We start from the raw sequence: 16,116 nt of genomic DNA on the forward strand, positions 1-16,116 counted from the left end.
TAATGTATTGGCAGCAATAGGGGGTCGAGACTGGGCTTTATGAAAAATACATCTCAGTGCCGGGACCGTCAGACACACACACACTCACGCCCCAGAGGGGAACCCCAGCGATCAGAGGTCACGCTTTCATTGCTCCGGAGACATCGTCTTTAAAAGTCCTACAATAGGAACAAAAGAGAAACCCGTTTTCATACGAACGAGAATATGGATCTGACTCTTCTGAGATCACACACTCTCATATTTATATTGCATACTTCCATATCTGCACATTGAGATCTTCCATCTCACACACTCAGTCTGGAGCACTGCCTTCACAAGAACCACTGGTGTTTTCCTTTAACAACATTATGACAAAGTCCTTGTTTCTTCCATAAGAGTTTTGAAAGAAATCGGCCACTAGTTGGCGCTAACGAGTTTTATGGCTCTGTAATCATGTGGTGTTGCATCCATCCCCACAACACACATATCCTTGGATAGATCTCCTCATGCTGAACAAATTTCCCTCTAGAACCAATGCTGTCAATCAAATCGTTCATTAAATATTCACAAATATGTTAAAAACCTACTTTTGCGAACTAGTCCCTGTTTTTGTGCCCGATCGGAACCAAACCAGTCTAGGCCTATTCTCTGGACTCCCTAGATCAAAAATTATCGAAAAAAAGTTGAAATTTTGCATTTGTTTTGCTGTAATAGGGTCATTTACGAAAGGGGCGGGACAAAATGCACCCAAAAGCATATACATCCTAAACGAAAACTCAGAACTCACAAAAATTGATGAGCATACAGTATGCGTCATAACATGGTGAAGAAGCATGCAGTTTCATTTCAAAGTTCTGACTAAATGTTAGTGTGTTCCTCAAGATTCAGAAAATTGCTCTTGTTGCACTCATGTTTATTGTTTTGGTAATGCTTTAGATTACACCCGGAAAGTAGAGTATATATATATATATATATATTTGTGCTGGGCAACGATTAATCGCAATTAATCCACAATAAAAAGTGGAACACATCCAAAATAAAAGTTTGTGTTTACATAATACATGTAAGTGTACTGCGTATAATTACTTTGTATATATAAATACACACAGTTTATTAAATAAATACACACAGATTGTTTATTAGAACTTATAAAGCACTAGTAAGCAATAATTCAGAGTCAAAAGTCAGAGTTAATAGTAAGTTAATAGTGACCTAATCTTGCGTCATATATTATATTATATTAAATGATGTTATATTATATTATATTAAATTATATTAAATTAAATTATGTTATATTATATTATATTAAATTATGTTATATTATATTATATTATATTATATTATATTATATTATATTATATTATAGTGTTTGGGTTCGGTATGATTTTTAAATATTTTTAAAGAAGTTTCTCCAAGGCTGCATTTGCTTGATAAACACAGTAAATATTGTGAAAAAAAAAAAAATTACCTGTTTTCTACTTTAATCTATTTTTAAAATGTGATTTATGAGTCTGACGATAAAGCTGAATTTTGGATGGGTTTCGTTTCCGTTTTGCTTGACCGACCGTTGTCTTTCTTCTTTAAGAATTGAGCACTTTAGTACTTTATTTCTTCTGATTGTTTTCCAGTAAAAATATCGAAACATTCTTGAATCAAGAAACATTTATACATGACTGAAGATGTGCGGTCTCGTTTAATGATATAAATAAATCAAAATGAAGTGAGTTTATGCTGAAAACAAGAACGATTGTTTAAAACAAGAAAAAATATCTGATATCTGATAACATTTTTGATGTTTTAAGCATAAACTTACTTTATTTGATAAATTCACCATTAACCCAGACGTAATAAATTCTGTAAGTTTGCTTAATATATACTGTGTGTGTGTGTGTGTGTGAGAGAGAGAGTGTGTGTGTTGTTTCCAGTCGTGCAGGTCATGAGAACGGCTGTAAGATCCTTTAAACTAATTTGCTCTCCGTTTAATCTCGTTGTGGTCTTGGAGAAACATTTGAGATATTAGAGCTGAATTATTTCTACGCTCTTTCGATCCTCACGCTGCATTCTTACTGCTGCTTTTTATTTGACTGTAATTTCTAAAAGAACGGCTCCCCCCCCCCTCTCTCTCTCTCTCTCTCTCTCTCTCGCCCCTCTCTCGCTCGCTCGCTCTCAGCACCTCCTCCTCCTCAGTCTTCAGATTCTTCAGTTGGTGGGCAGGAACTGAGTCTGTTGCTGAAGAAGCCGAGAGCGAGAGATAGAGAGAGAGAGCGAGCGAGCGAGGGAGTGAACTGTGTCTGGGTCATCTCACACAGTCAGAGAGAGAGAGAGAGAGACAGGAGAAGGTTAGAGGAGCCTGTCAGAGGATGTGGTTTTTCTCTGAGCTTGCAGAACATTGCGTTGCACACACACATACTTTGAGCATGACCTAACGGCAGCACATGAAGTGTGTGTTCTGCGCTCCGTGAGCCGCCTGTCGCAGGAGGACTGATCCGGGGATCCTCGCTCTTCTTCTGATTATTATTGTGCCGTCACATCCAACGGGAACCGTAGCAGCGCTCTTGCCTTTATTCCTGTGGATCGCTGACTCAAACTTGCAGCGTGTCAAAACCTTCACAACAGGTAAAACCGATCCGTCCGTCTCTCTCTCTCTCTCTCTCTCTGTCTATCTGTCTCTCTCTCATCTGTCTGTGAGGAAAGTTAACACTCCAACTGTGCAGGCGATAAAGAATCAATCATGGGAAGCCACAAGCCACAAGTTTGCCACTGTGAGATGATGAACGTCTTTAACCGTTAACACACACACACACACACACACACACGCTCCTCATAAAGCCTATCTCACAGACCAGTGCTTTAGTTTGAGTCACATGTAATGAGTGTGATGCTGACGGGAAGATACACACCGGACCGTGTTTCCTCAGCACTTTATATCAGTTGGATTTACTTATTTATGTTTTTTTCACAGTATATCACACAAATATCGAAATATTCTTAAACTAAGAAGCACCACGAATGACTTACAATACACTCTAAAAAATGCTGGGTTGTTTTAACCCAATTTTGGGTCAAATATGGACAAAGACGAAATGTTGGGTTAAAAATGTAATGTAAAAATTTAACCCAACGGCTGGGTTAGTCCATATTTGACCCAAAGTTGGGTTAAAACAACCCAGCATTTTTTGGAGTGTATTAAGTCTTGTTTTAATGTTTGAGCATTGCCAACGCGGTCAGGGAAATAAACTTGTTTTCCCATTTAAATTCGGTGTTTTTTTATTTTTATTTTTTGAATAATTGGCACTCTAAAAATGCTGGGTTGTTTTAACCCAACTTTGGGTCAAATATGCACAAACCCAAACATTGGGTTAAAAATGTAATTAAAAAAATGTAACCCAATGGCTGGGTTTGTCCATATTTGACCCAAGGTTGGGTTAAAACAACCCAGGAATTTATTTGTTCTTGCTTTAAGCATAAAGTCACTTCATTTTGATCAATTTCTCATTAAACAAGACTTTCTGAAAAATACACAGGAAGCCAAAAATGCTGCGTAATGAAGAACAACCTGAAGATGCCTGATGTTTAAAGTCAGCATGAAATGAAGATTCATCAGTTTAATCTGATTTGTTGTTTGACTCATTGGTTTAAAGGGATTTTGGACACTGATTTTTGTTATTTACCAGTGAAGATGTTAATTCAGTCGTTCAAGTTGCATAGTTTGGCGGTGCTAGGCTAGCGCGAGTCAATGGTAACTGCTAGCCTGCCATTAAAAACAGTGTTACCCACTCCACAGCAGTGTTGTAGTCGAGACCACCTCAATCGAGTCCGAGCCGACACCGAGACCAGAGAGAGTCGAGTCCGAGTCCATAGAGAGTCGAGTCCGAGTCGAGTCCGAGTCCATAGAGAGTCGAGCCCGAGCCGACACCGAGACCATAGAGAGTCGAGTCCGAGTCAAGTCCGAGACCAGAGAGAGTCGAGTCCGAGCCGACACCGAGACCAGAGAGAGTCGAGTCCGAGCCGACACCGAGACCATAGAGAGTCGAGTCCGAGTCGAGTCCGAATCCATAGAGAGTCGAGTCCGAGTCGAGTCCGAGTCCATAGAGAGTCGAGTCCGAGTCGAGTCCGAGTCCATAGAGAGTCGAGTCCGAGCCGACACCGAGACCATAGAGAGCCGAGTCCGAGTCGAGTCCGAATCCATAGAGAGTCGAGTCCGAGTCGAGTCAGAGTCCATAGAGAGTCGAGTCCGAGTCGAGTCCGAGTCCATAGAGAGTCGAGTCCGAGCCGACACCGAGACCAGAGAGAGTCGAGTCCGAGCCGACACCGAGACCATAGAGAGTCGAGTCCGAGTCGAGTCCGAATCCATAGAGAGTCGAGTCTGAGTCGAGTCCGAGTCCATAGAGAGTCGAGTCCGAGTCGAGTCCGAGTCCATAGAGAGTCGAGTCCGAGCCGACACCGAGACCATAGAGAGCCGAGTCCGAGCCGACACCGAGACCATAGAGAGTCGAGTCCGAGTCGAGTCCGAATCCATAGAGAGTCGAGTCCGAGTCGAGACCGAGACCAGTGAGGGTTGATTACCTAATTTACTTTTATTTACTTAGAGAAATTTTTTTTTTACTGAATTTACTTCAGTAAATATGATCAGTTTAGGGTAAAAAGGCCACATAGTAGGTGGTGTTAAAAGTAATTTTATTACAATTTGTCATGCGCAGTTGCGCACTAGAAAATCACCAATCACTGGGCGTGTCAATCAATTTAAAGAAATATTTTATTAACATACATTAATAATCATGAAAAATATTTTGAATTGAACTCGAGTGGACTCGGGAATAAGTCCGAGTCCTAAAAAAAAAAATGTTCGAGTACGAGTCAATTCCGAGTCCAAATGCGCAGTCTACAGCATAGATATATACACTAGATGTCGCCTTGGCTATGGCAGTTCATTGGAATGAATGCGTCAATAGAGCCGCCATCTTGGTCTAGTTTTTTTGGTTCGTTCGTTCATTGAGTCCAGAAAAAAAAAATTTAAAACATTTTTTTAAAGGTGCAGTGTGTGATTTTAGCGCCATCTAGAGGTTCGGTTGTGAGTTTGCACTGCTCACCCCTCCTTTTCGAAGAAGCTACGGTGGCTCAAACGGGACAAACATCTCGTCGCCTGAGACAGCAGAGAATAGCCAGAGTAAGACAAGAGTGTGTAACATTGTCACTGTTTCTAAACCACAGTCCATTATTAAACCACATCATGGATACAGTTTACAAAGCAAAGGGTCTTAATATATAATATAATAATAGTAATCAGCTGATTATGTCAAAAACGTAACCAGCACATTTCTCCCCACATAGCAAATCCATAATACAGCGAGGGAGAAGAACTACATGAAACTATATGTAGCTATATATTTTTATATATATAATTGCGTGTTCAACGACATTTCCTGTCATTCGTCAACGTTAGTTCCTTATTGACAGAAATAAAACTTGCAAATAAACTTTTTAAACCATGATTTTGTACAAAAATCACAGGGAATGTTAGTTTATGGTTTTAAAAAAATTATCATATACATTACGCAACAATACGTGTTTTTATCTATATACTATAACAGTAATAAGACAATAAATGAATTAGCTTTGAGTTTTCATTTTAAATTGGTTTAAGTTTTAGTAATTGTATGTGCTTAAATATTAATATGTAGCTTTAATATGTTTTTATTTCAGTTTTAGCAATTTTAGCACTTTAGCTTAGACTGATTTATTCTGGTTACTTACCAAGGCAACATTTCAAAGTTTAGCATCTAATATTATTATTATATTTAATTTCAGCATTATTTTAATCGTTTTTTTAGCAATAACAACACTGTTTTTTAAACATTTTTGTAACATTAAATCGCATCATCTTAGAAAAAAAAGAAGCTTTTTATACATTTTACAGCTTACTGATCAAATAACAAGTCAAGAACGGGTTAAAAACCAAGTCGAGTGCATTGCATTGTTGTATACTCTGTTGTGTACTGCACATTTTGTAAAGTATTCCACACATACCAATAGAAAATGTGCACACTGTACACAGCATGCATAATAAATACTGAAAGAGTGTTAGTATGCTAATCTACTGTTGCTAGTAGGCGGTCCAGCTGTCACTCATATTGCCAACTCTCCTTGTAAATGAATGTCTTACGGACGCAAATGTCTGTCAGTGTGAACGCCCTTTAAGAAAAGAACGAGAGAAGGCAAACTGTCTTTAATCAGTTCCAGACGCCTGAGGAATCGACACACAGAGCCGCTGTTGTCCTGGAGGAGTCTGTGCATCATATCACGGCCTCGTGCCCTTCGACCCCACGCGTACCCGCTCCTCAGTGTCATATGTGCATCAGCTGGAACATTTTATCAGCTCATTTTTACTTCTCAATTTCGGAAAACATTATGAGTGGTGTGCAAAAGTTGCAGACGCGATGCTGGTGTTTATACTGTACGTGTGTTTGAGGTGTCTAAGGGAACGATTACACGATAATGATGTACTATAAATGGAAACGTTATCAAAACGATCCCTGTTCACACGGATCCATGAAAACGGCTAAAAAACCCCGCTGTATTCTGCCGCCAGGCCAGTAGGTGGCGATCACTTAGTAAAGAAACACTATGCGCCTGTAGACTGAACATATAATACGCGGAGGCATGATGTTACCTTTATGGAAGCTTGTTTCCACCACAGAATACAAAATAAAAAGGTAATTACGACTTTTTATATCTCACAATTCTGGCTTTTTTGAATTTTTTTGCTCACAATTACGTGATATAAACTCGCAATTATGGGAAAAAAGTCAGAATTGCGAGAAAAAAGACAGAATTGCAAGATATTACCTAAAAAAATGTTATAAAAAAGAGAAAAAAGGCAACATTTGTATATATAAAGTCACAATTGCATGAAAAAATTTCAGAATTGCGAGAAAAAAAAAGTCACAAGTACTTTTATTTAACTTAAAGTAATATATATTTTTTTAATTAATTTAAATTTTTTATTTAGTGGTGGAAACAAGTTTCCATACGTTTTTCACAAATTCGTGTTTTTGTAGTTTACAAGGAGACAATAACGGTATCGTTTTCAAAAACAAATTTTTACAAAAAGTTTGCTGTTTCCAAAGTTTGCCCCAAAACGCTGTCGTCGTGCCATATGCATTAAAAAAAATCTGTTTTAAGTTTTAATGCCTGTTTTAATTTCCTGTTTTAATGCTCGTTCACACCAAAGACCAACACGACAAAGATTTTTTTTTATAAATTAAGATTAGCAGAGTCCACAACACACCTTCAACGATAACAACGCTTTTGGAGTATATAGTGGGAATCACTTTCAGAACTATCTTTTTTCCCAATTGATGAATGATAAAACATTGTCAGCCAATCAGAATCCTGCATTGAAAAGCTCGAGCATCAAAAGCGGCAGGCGGCAAAACTGCATTGTTTTGTTTCTGGATATAGTTATTGTTATAGTTATCGTCTACGGAGCCCCTCTAGATTAATTATAACTATCTCGTGGCCTCAAGATACTAACTCGTGGCCTCAAGATAGTAACTCGTGGCCTCAAGATAGTAACTCGTGGCCTCAAGATAGTAACTCCAAGATACTAACTCGTGGCCTCAAGATAGTAACTCGTGGCCTCAAGATAGTAACTCGTGGCCTCAAGATACTAACTCGTGGCCTCAAGATAGTAACTCGTGGCCTCAAGATACTAACTCGTGGCCTCAAGATACTAACTCGTGGCCTCAAGATAGTAACTCGTGGCCACAAGATAGTAACTCGTGGCCTCAAGATAGTAACTCGTGGCCTCAAGATAGTAACTCGTGGCCTCAAGATAGTAACTCGTGGCCTCAAGATAGTAACTCGTGGCCACAAGATAGTAACTCGTGGCCACAAGATAGTAACTCGTGGCCACAAGATAGTAACTCGTGGCCTCAAGATAGTAACTCGTGGCCTCAAGATAGTAACTCGTGGCCACAAGATAGTAACTCGTGGCCTCAAGATAGTAACTCTTGGCCTCAAGATAGTAACTCGTGGCCTCAAGATAGTAACTCGTGGCCACAAGATAGTAACTCTTGGCCTCAAGATAGTAACTCGTGGCCTCAAGATAGTAACTCGTGGCCACAAGATAGTAACTCGTGGCCACAAGATAGTAACTCTTGGCCTCAAGATAGTAACTCGTGGCCTCAAGATAGTAACTCGTGGCCACAAGATAGTAACTCGTGGCCTCAAGATAGTAACTCGTGGCCTCAAGATAGTAACTCGTGGCCTCAAGATAGTAACTCGTGGCCACAAGATAGTAACTCGTGGCCTCAAGATAGTAACTCGTGGCCTCAAGATAGTAACTCGTGGCCACAAGATAGTAACTCTTGGCCTCAAGATAGTAACTCGTGGCCACAAGATAGTAACTCGTGGCCTCAAGATAGTAACTCGTGGCCACAAGATAGTAACTCGTGGCCACAAGATAGTAACTCGTGGCCACAAGATAGTAACTCGTGGCCTCAATATAGTAACTCGTGGCCTCAAGATAGTAACTCGTGGCCACAAGATAGTAACTCGTGGCCTCAAGATAGTAACTCGTGGCCACAAGATAGTAACTCGTGGCCTCAAGATAGTAACTCGTGGCCACAAGATAGTAACTCGTGGCCACAAGATAGTAACTCGTGGCCACAAGATAGTAACTCGTGGCCTCAAGATAGTAACTCGTGGCCTCAAGATAGTAACTCGTGGCCTCAAGATACTAACTCGTGGCCTCAAGATACTAACTCGTGGCCTCAAGATAGTAACTCGTGGCCTCAAGATACTAACTCGTGGCCTCAAGATAGTAACTCGTGGCCTCAAGATAGTAACTCGTGGCCACAAGATAGTAACTCGTGGCCTCAAGATAGTAACTCGTGGCCTCAAGATAGTAACTCGTGGCCTCAAGATAGTAACTCGTGGCCTCAAGATAGTAACTCGTGGCCTCAAGATACTAACTCGTGGCCTCAAGATAGTAACTCGTGGCCTCAAGATACTAACTCGTGGCCTCAAGATAGTAACTCGTGGCCTCAAGATACTAACTCGTGGCCTCAAGATAGTAACTCGTGGCCTCAAGATACTAACTCGTGGCCTCAAGATAGTAACTCGTGGCCTCAAGATACTAACTCGTGGCCTCAAGATAGTAACTCGTGGCCTCAAGATAGTAACTCGTGGCCTCAAGATAGTAACTCGTGGCCTCAAGATAGTAACTCGTGGCCACAAGATAGTAACTCGTGGCCACAAGATAGTAACTCGTGGCCACAAGATAGTAACTCGTGGCCTCAAGATAGTAACTCGTGGCCTCAAGATAGTAACTCGTGGCCTCAAGATACTAACTCGTGGCCTCAAGATACTAACTCGTGGCCTCAAGATAGTAACTCGTGGCCTCAAGATACTAACTCGTGGCCTCAAGATAGTAACTCGTGGCCTCAAGATACTAACTCGTGGCCTCAAGATAGTAACTCGTGGCCTCAAGATACTAACTCGTGGCCTCAAGATAGTAACTCGTGGCCTCAAGATACTAACTCGTGGCCTCAAGATAGTAACTCGTGGCCTCAAGATACTAACTCGTGGCCTCAAGATAGTAACTCGTGGCCTCAAGATAGTAACTCGTGGCCTCAAGATAGTAACTCGTGGCCTCAAGATAGTAACTCGTGGCCACAAGATAGTAACTCGTGGCCACAAGATAGTAACTCGTGGCCACAAGATAGTAACTCGTGGCCTCAAGATAGTAACTCGTGGCCTCAAGATACTAACTCGTGGCCTCAAGATACTAACTCGTGGCCTCAAGATAGTAACTCGTGGCCTCAAGATACTAACTCGTGGCCTCAAGATAGTAACTCGTGGCCTCAAGATAGTAACTCGTGGCCACAAGATAGTAACTCGTGGCCTCAAGATAGTAACTCGTGGCCTCAAGATAGTAACTCGTGGCCTCAAGATAGTAACTCGTGGCCTCAAGATAGTAACTCGTGGCCTCAAGATACTAACTCGTGGCCTCAAGATAGTAACTCGTGGCCTCAAGATACTAACTCGTGGCCTCAAGATAGTAACTCGTGGCCTCAAGATACTAACTCGTGGCCTCAAGATAGTAACTCGTGGCCTCAAGATACTAACTCGTGGCCTCAAGATAGTAACTCGTGGCCTCAAGATACTAACTCGTGGCCTCAAGATAGTAACTCGTGGCCTCAAGATAGTAACTCGTGGCCTCAAGATAGTAACTCGTGGCCTCAAGATACAGATCCAGAAAGAATGCAGATCCAACCGCAACCCATTATTCGATTAGAACTACAAACGCAAATAGAACGTGTTAAAAAAACTACAAATATGGCAGATGTGAGAGAACACTGGTTACGTGGTTTGAGTAATTAATAATCAGCATCTAAACTGCCAAAAAGAAATCTATTCAATGTTATCCACATCATATTTCATCTGCACTGTGAACTTTTATAACGATGCGTTTGCATAATGATGAATTATCATAATGAAAATTAAAAAAAATAATAAATTAATAATTTTTTTTATCTTTTGGTTCAGAAAACATAATAGTTTGAGTGAATGTTATTTAAACTGAACTCAAATGTTTAATTTCAACACTCAAAATGGTAACCAACAATAACTTTTTACAGTGAATGTGGAGGATTTTAACTGTGCTTGTTGAAATTATGAATCAAAATATGAAATTATTATCTACACACTCAATACTTTTTCTCCACAAAAACACTACATACTTTTAGGGCGTACTACGGCGCAGATCTCTCCTGAAACTTTGAGATTACATGAGAATATGAATCTATAATAAGTTATAATTTGTCGATAATATTCTGTATCATCATCGGCAGCTTGGCTGGTGTGTCAGGAATATGATTAATACGCATTAGGCACAATATTTTGCTAACCTAATTAGGACAGAGAGCCCTCTCTAGTGCTCAATTAAACCTCATTTAGATAATTGGACGTGCATCTGAATGGTATTGTACCTTTACTCAAACGTAGAGTCGGGACAGGCGCAGAGAAGATGTTCACCTTCTCCTGTGATTAGACAGCCTACAAATCAGATGTCACATTCGCTGGCGGTGCACTTCTCCTCGGCGGCGGCGCTGCTGGAGGACATGAAACGCACTTGATGGAAGATGAATGCAGATTTGTGTTCTTCTCCTGCGCGAGGTGCCACTTTGAAGGGATTACGCGTGAAGATTAGGTTCTTCCCGAGCTTCTGCCACATGCATTCAAGCCTCTGGCGATGCCTAGACACAACAGAGAACAGTCAAAGCGGGAAATATGCAAACGCTGCAGGAAAACACACGTTCTCTGTTTAACAGGCCACACAATAAAACATCTCCGAGACACATCCACTCGCTAAAAGAAAGAAAAAAAAACGATACTTACCGACCCAAAACTTTTGAATGGTGGTGTATATGGGCAATGTTGGGTGTAACTAATTACTAAGTAATTAGTTACTGTAATTTAATTACTTTTCCCTTGAAAATGTAAAGTAAGGGATTACTCTTCACTTATCTGTAATTTAATTACAGTTACTTCTGATGTAATTGAGGCAAATTCAATCCGATCTCACAGCGATTCGTATGCATTTTATGAGGTCGTACGACCGCACTCGTACAAATGAATTCGTACGTAATTATTGTAAAATATCTATGAAAAAAGCGTGAAATGTCATGAGGTCAGACATAAAACAATAGTGAGTTTAACATCAAAATGTACTGTCTGATGTTAAAAAGTATGTTTTTATAATGTAACCTTCTCCACCCTGGTCAGTTTAAGGATAATTCATGCAATTTTATAGTATTTATTTGAAAGAATTAAAACAGATTCATGTCTATCCTTGTATTATTCAGCTGGTTGAGATTGAAATGGGATTTTGAAAGTAATTAGTAATACTTTTTAGAGAGAGTAATTTGTACAGTAATCTAATTACATTGTTGAAGAGGTAATTAGTAACTAGTAATTAATAACTTTTTTGCAGTAACTTACCCAACACTGTATATGGGAAGCATATGAAGAGTTCAGATGCAAAAGCCTCTAAGTGCCATTTGAAATTTTCTTCTAGAATGATCATTTTTATCAAGCTTGTATATTTAAGTTCAGTGATTTCACTTAAATGGCAATGATAATCACCTATTAATTGTTATTTAAGTGAAATTACTGAACTTAAATATACAAGTTTGATAAAAATCATCATTAAAGAAGAAAATTTCAAATGGCATTTAGAGGCTTTTGCATCTGAACTCTTCATATTTTGTTTATGCATATTTTTGGAATATGCAAGCGCTGCAGGAAAACACACGTTTGTTTAATAGAGAAGTGCATGTACAGTAGATCACACCGGTAAAGTGCAGTTTTGCTTTAAGAATGCTTTCTTCAGCACATTCACTTCGCACAACATGCTGTCGCCCATATGGGTGTTTGATCAAATTATCATTCGTTTTTAAACATAAACTTCTTTATTGGCTTTGATGGTTCCATGAAGAACTTGAAAGATTCCATGGAATATTTTCATTGCACAAAATGTTCTTTTCTTTCTTTTAGGAAGTTCTTTTGGGAACAAACAGTTGAAGAGTTCAGATGCAAAAGCCTCTAAGTGCCATTTGAAATTCTCTTCTAGAATAATCATTTTTATCAAGCTTGTATATTTAAATTCAGTAATTTCACTTAAATGGCAATTCATAGGTAATCTTCATTGCCATTTAAGTGAAATTACTGAACTTAAATATACAAGCTTGATAAAAATTAACATTCTTGAAGAAAATTTCAAATTGCAATTAGAGACTTTTGCATCTGAACTCTTCAGTTCTTCTTTTATGGCAAGTGTAGTCAAAATATGTTTATTTTTCTCATTATAAAATTGTTTATTCAAATGTCAACATGTATGTAATGCATTCTTTTTTAGGATAATACAATGAATTAAATACTTGAGGTAATTTTAGGACATAAACCTGAAGATCAGATTATTTATTTTTATTATTTATTTATTTTATTTATTTGTTTATTTCGAGCAATATGTAGTTACACATGACAAGGCAATACGAAGCATTTTGGTTAGTCTGTACAAGCCTTTAAATTCATCATATTTACATCAACTTTAAAAAGATAATAAAATAAATAAATAATAATAAATAAATATGATACTATGGGTGGGCGATAGCAATGGAAAAAAGCATAGCAAATATTTTTTGCATGTATTTTTATCAATTTATTTTGTGTTTATATATTTATTATATTATATTTTATTATATTGTTTGTTTGTTTTTTTGTAACCAAAGACAGATTTTGATATATTATGCAACATTGTCGTAATGCATATTTTGGGCTGAATAGAGTAATATTTGTGTCTGTGTAGAGCCTTTCAGGGTTTTTTTTCTTCATTTCAGGTCACATGACATGCAAAAGACTCAAAACAATAAAACTAATATTATAAAACAGATAAATAATTTAAAACAAAGCACACGTGTGAACTGATGCTCTGCATTAAACGCTTCCGAAGTTGTTGTTTCTTTGTTTATGCACAAATAATATAAAGCATCCCGTCTATTCATAATCACAGTAGCGGACAGGAAAATTAAAATAATATTCACATAAAAAAATCGAAAAATATTATTCATATTTTGTAAGCATCTTGCATAGTTGTGCTTGGAGTCGTTTGTTTTATTTGTAATGATAACATGCAAATACAAGATTTAATATACAGTATATCTTAATATCTAAATATGTTATAGTCAATGCATCCTGCCAGCTTTTTGTTTTTCAATGCATTTTTTATTTATTTTATCAGATAAATACCTTAAAGGGCACCTATTATGGAAAATTCACTTTTACATGGTGTTTGAACATAAATGTGTGTTGGCAGTGTGTGAGCAAAACCACCCTAGAATGATAAAAATCCATCCAGTAGTTTTTTTACAATCTCAATAAATCATCTGCACTGCCTCAGAACGAGCTGTTCTGAGATCCAGGTCTTTGTGACGTAGAACGGGAGACAGGGGGTTGATTGACAGTGTGGCTGTGGCCTAGACCCCGCCCTCGGTGATCTGTACACACCATCCTTCATTGTTTCAACGACGACAGCCGGTAATGTCTCTTGGAAACGTAAATTAATGTTCTGTCGTGGACTCGTGGGTTAATCCTGTTGTTGTGGCTTAAAAGTTAATCCTCAAGTGTGGATTCTTGTCTACTGTTTGCGATCCACCGTCACCTCCAGTAACAGTAAGTGTATTTTATGATTTTTGAGCAAATAGTCTTTTCAGTCAATGTCAGCCAATTCAACAACAAATGCGTCTAAAGTTATTGCCGTCGTAGGATGTCTGTGTATATAATTTAAAACCTTGTTTGTATAGTGTGTAACCACACGTTTATAAATATATATATTTTTAAATATATTGTATTAAAAACTGCATATATGTTGGTGTTCTGTAAGTTAGCCATCTTCTCACATTTGCCACAGAAGCACCCGTATGACAAGCTAAATATGATGCCACAGGTCCCTCGCATAAATGTAATTTCGCTCGTACGTAGCAAACTTTATCACAGAATGTGTATGTAGTTTCAAAAACTTGCGCTAGTGTCTGTGTGTGTGTGTGTGTTGGACATCCATCATTTCAAATGGGACGCTATTACAACTCTAAAGTACATAAAAGTAGCAAATAACCATACCGAGACGTACTGGTCCATTCTCATATGTTTATTCTGCCGGAGTCTCTTCATGCTATTTATATATTCCGATTCAAACGTACGGCTGAATGACATTCAAAACGGCGCGTCTCTTCACTCTCTCAGTACCGACTGCCTGCCATAGGTATCAAGTTACGCCCTCATCCAAAGGCAGGGCGGGGATATGCAGCTCATTTGCATTTAAGGTGGAATACCCCCTGAAACAGCTCATTTTTAAGCAGGCCCCAAAATGACATTTTCAAATGGTTATAATAAATTAACTGTGGGGTATTTTGAGCTGAAACTTCACAAATACATTCTGGGGACACCTGAGACCAATATTACATCTTGTAAAAAGGGGCATAATAGGTGCCCTTTAAGTATAATGTTTTGTTTTTAACGGTGTAATCGAACTTGTAGACTCATTAAAAACAAATATCACTTTTGGACAGTCACATATTTCCACCATCACAGCTATTTAATAAAGACAATTATATTTGTCTTGAAAAATGAAAGAAATTAGAATTCAAAGGAAAGACGAGAGAGAAAGAGAATATGAGAGAGGATCTCAAAGAAAGCGAATAAAGGGAGAGAGATATTGCTCTCTTTTCTTCTCGTGGGGATGAAATCGTTGTCAAGGGGCCCGTTCCCATGGCGATCGCATCCGCCGCGTCTGGGCTTCAGCGTGTGTGTGTGCCGAGACCTTGGACGCTAGCGGACGCTGCTCCAGGTTCATCCGAACAAAAGAGCGAGAAAGTGTCCCTCCTCCCTGTGATTTTAAAGAGACGAGGCTAAATCTGTGGCTGTTATTATATATGGCTCCCTGGTTTATTAATAAACAGTGGCCGAAACACAAGCCGGTCAGAGCTTGAATAGGAACGCTTTCCCAAGGCACCAATTAACCCCGAATTTTGTCTAAATTATGCGCTGACATTTTGTTTCTCCTTACCCGGCAAATGCGTCCTCAGAGTAAAACATAAAACATGGTGTTTGTGCATCTTCTTCACCCAAAAGTAACAGTGGAGTACTCTCAGAAAAAAAGGTACAAAAGCTGTCACTGGGGCGGTACCTTTTCAAAAGGTAAACTTTTGTACCTAAAGGGTGCATATTGGTACCTTCATGGTACATATTTGTACAATTATGGTACCAATATGCACCCTTTAGGTACAAAAGTGTACCTTTTTGAAAAGGTACCGCCCCAGTGACAGCTTTTGTACCTTTTTTTCTGAGAGTGATATATACACAATTACATATATACAAGTCTTTGGAAGGCGCAAAGAAATTAAGGCATTATTTCCTGAATCGCTTCCCTTATGCAGTTCACATGTGTGAAACGCTCTCTTAAATTATTCTATTCACTTATTTCAGTTCTTATTCGTGATTCGGTTTGCTGCATCGTTGAGAAATTAATTGGTAGTTTTTGCTAAATGATTAGCAATACAGAAAATATTGAAAACC

The 16,116-nt window shown here is 38.7% G+C and overlaps 2 protein-coding genes across 4 annotated transcripts in view; one reads left to right on the forward strand and one right to left on the reverse strand.

Moving 5' to 3' along the window:
• The window catches only part of LOC120491130 (cysteine-rich venom protein ophanin), a 30,828-nt gene that overhangs the window by 12,355 nt on the left and 2,357 nt on the right, over nt 1-16,116 (reverse strand). The window contains exon 2 of the mRNA XM_089118099.1: nt 10,974-11,240. The gene's annotated coding sequence lies outside the window, so the exon portion shown is untranslated. The remainder of the gene's footprint in view (nt 1-10,973; nt 11,241-16,116) is intronic.
• The window catches only part of rftn1b (raftlin, lipid raft linker 1b), a 135,365-nt gene continuing 121,444 nt past the window's right edge, over nt 2,196-16,116 (forward strand). For all 3 annotated transcript variants that reach the window (XM_039688751.2, XM_039688748.2, XM_039688750.2), the window contains exon 1: nt 2,196-2,595. The gene's annotated coding sequence lies outside the window, so the exon portion shown is untranslated. The remainder of the gene's footprint in view (nt 2,596-16,116) is intronic.

The sequence above is a fragment of the Pimephales promelas genome, chromosome 12 (assembly GCF_988280905.1).
Source record: "Pimephales promelas chromosome 12, fPimPro1.hap1.1, whole genome shotgun sequence".
Lineage (NCBI taxonomy): Eukaryota > Metazoa > Chordata > Actinopteri > Cypriniformes > Leuciscidae > Pimephales > Pimephales promelas.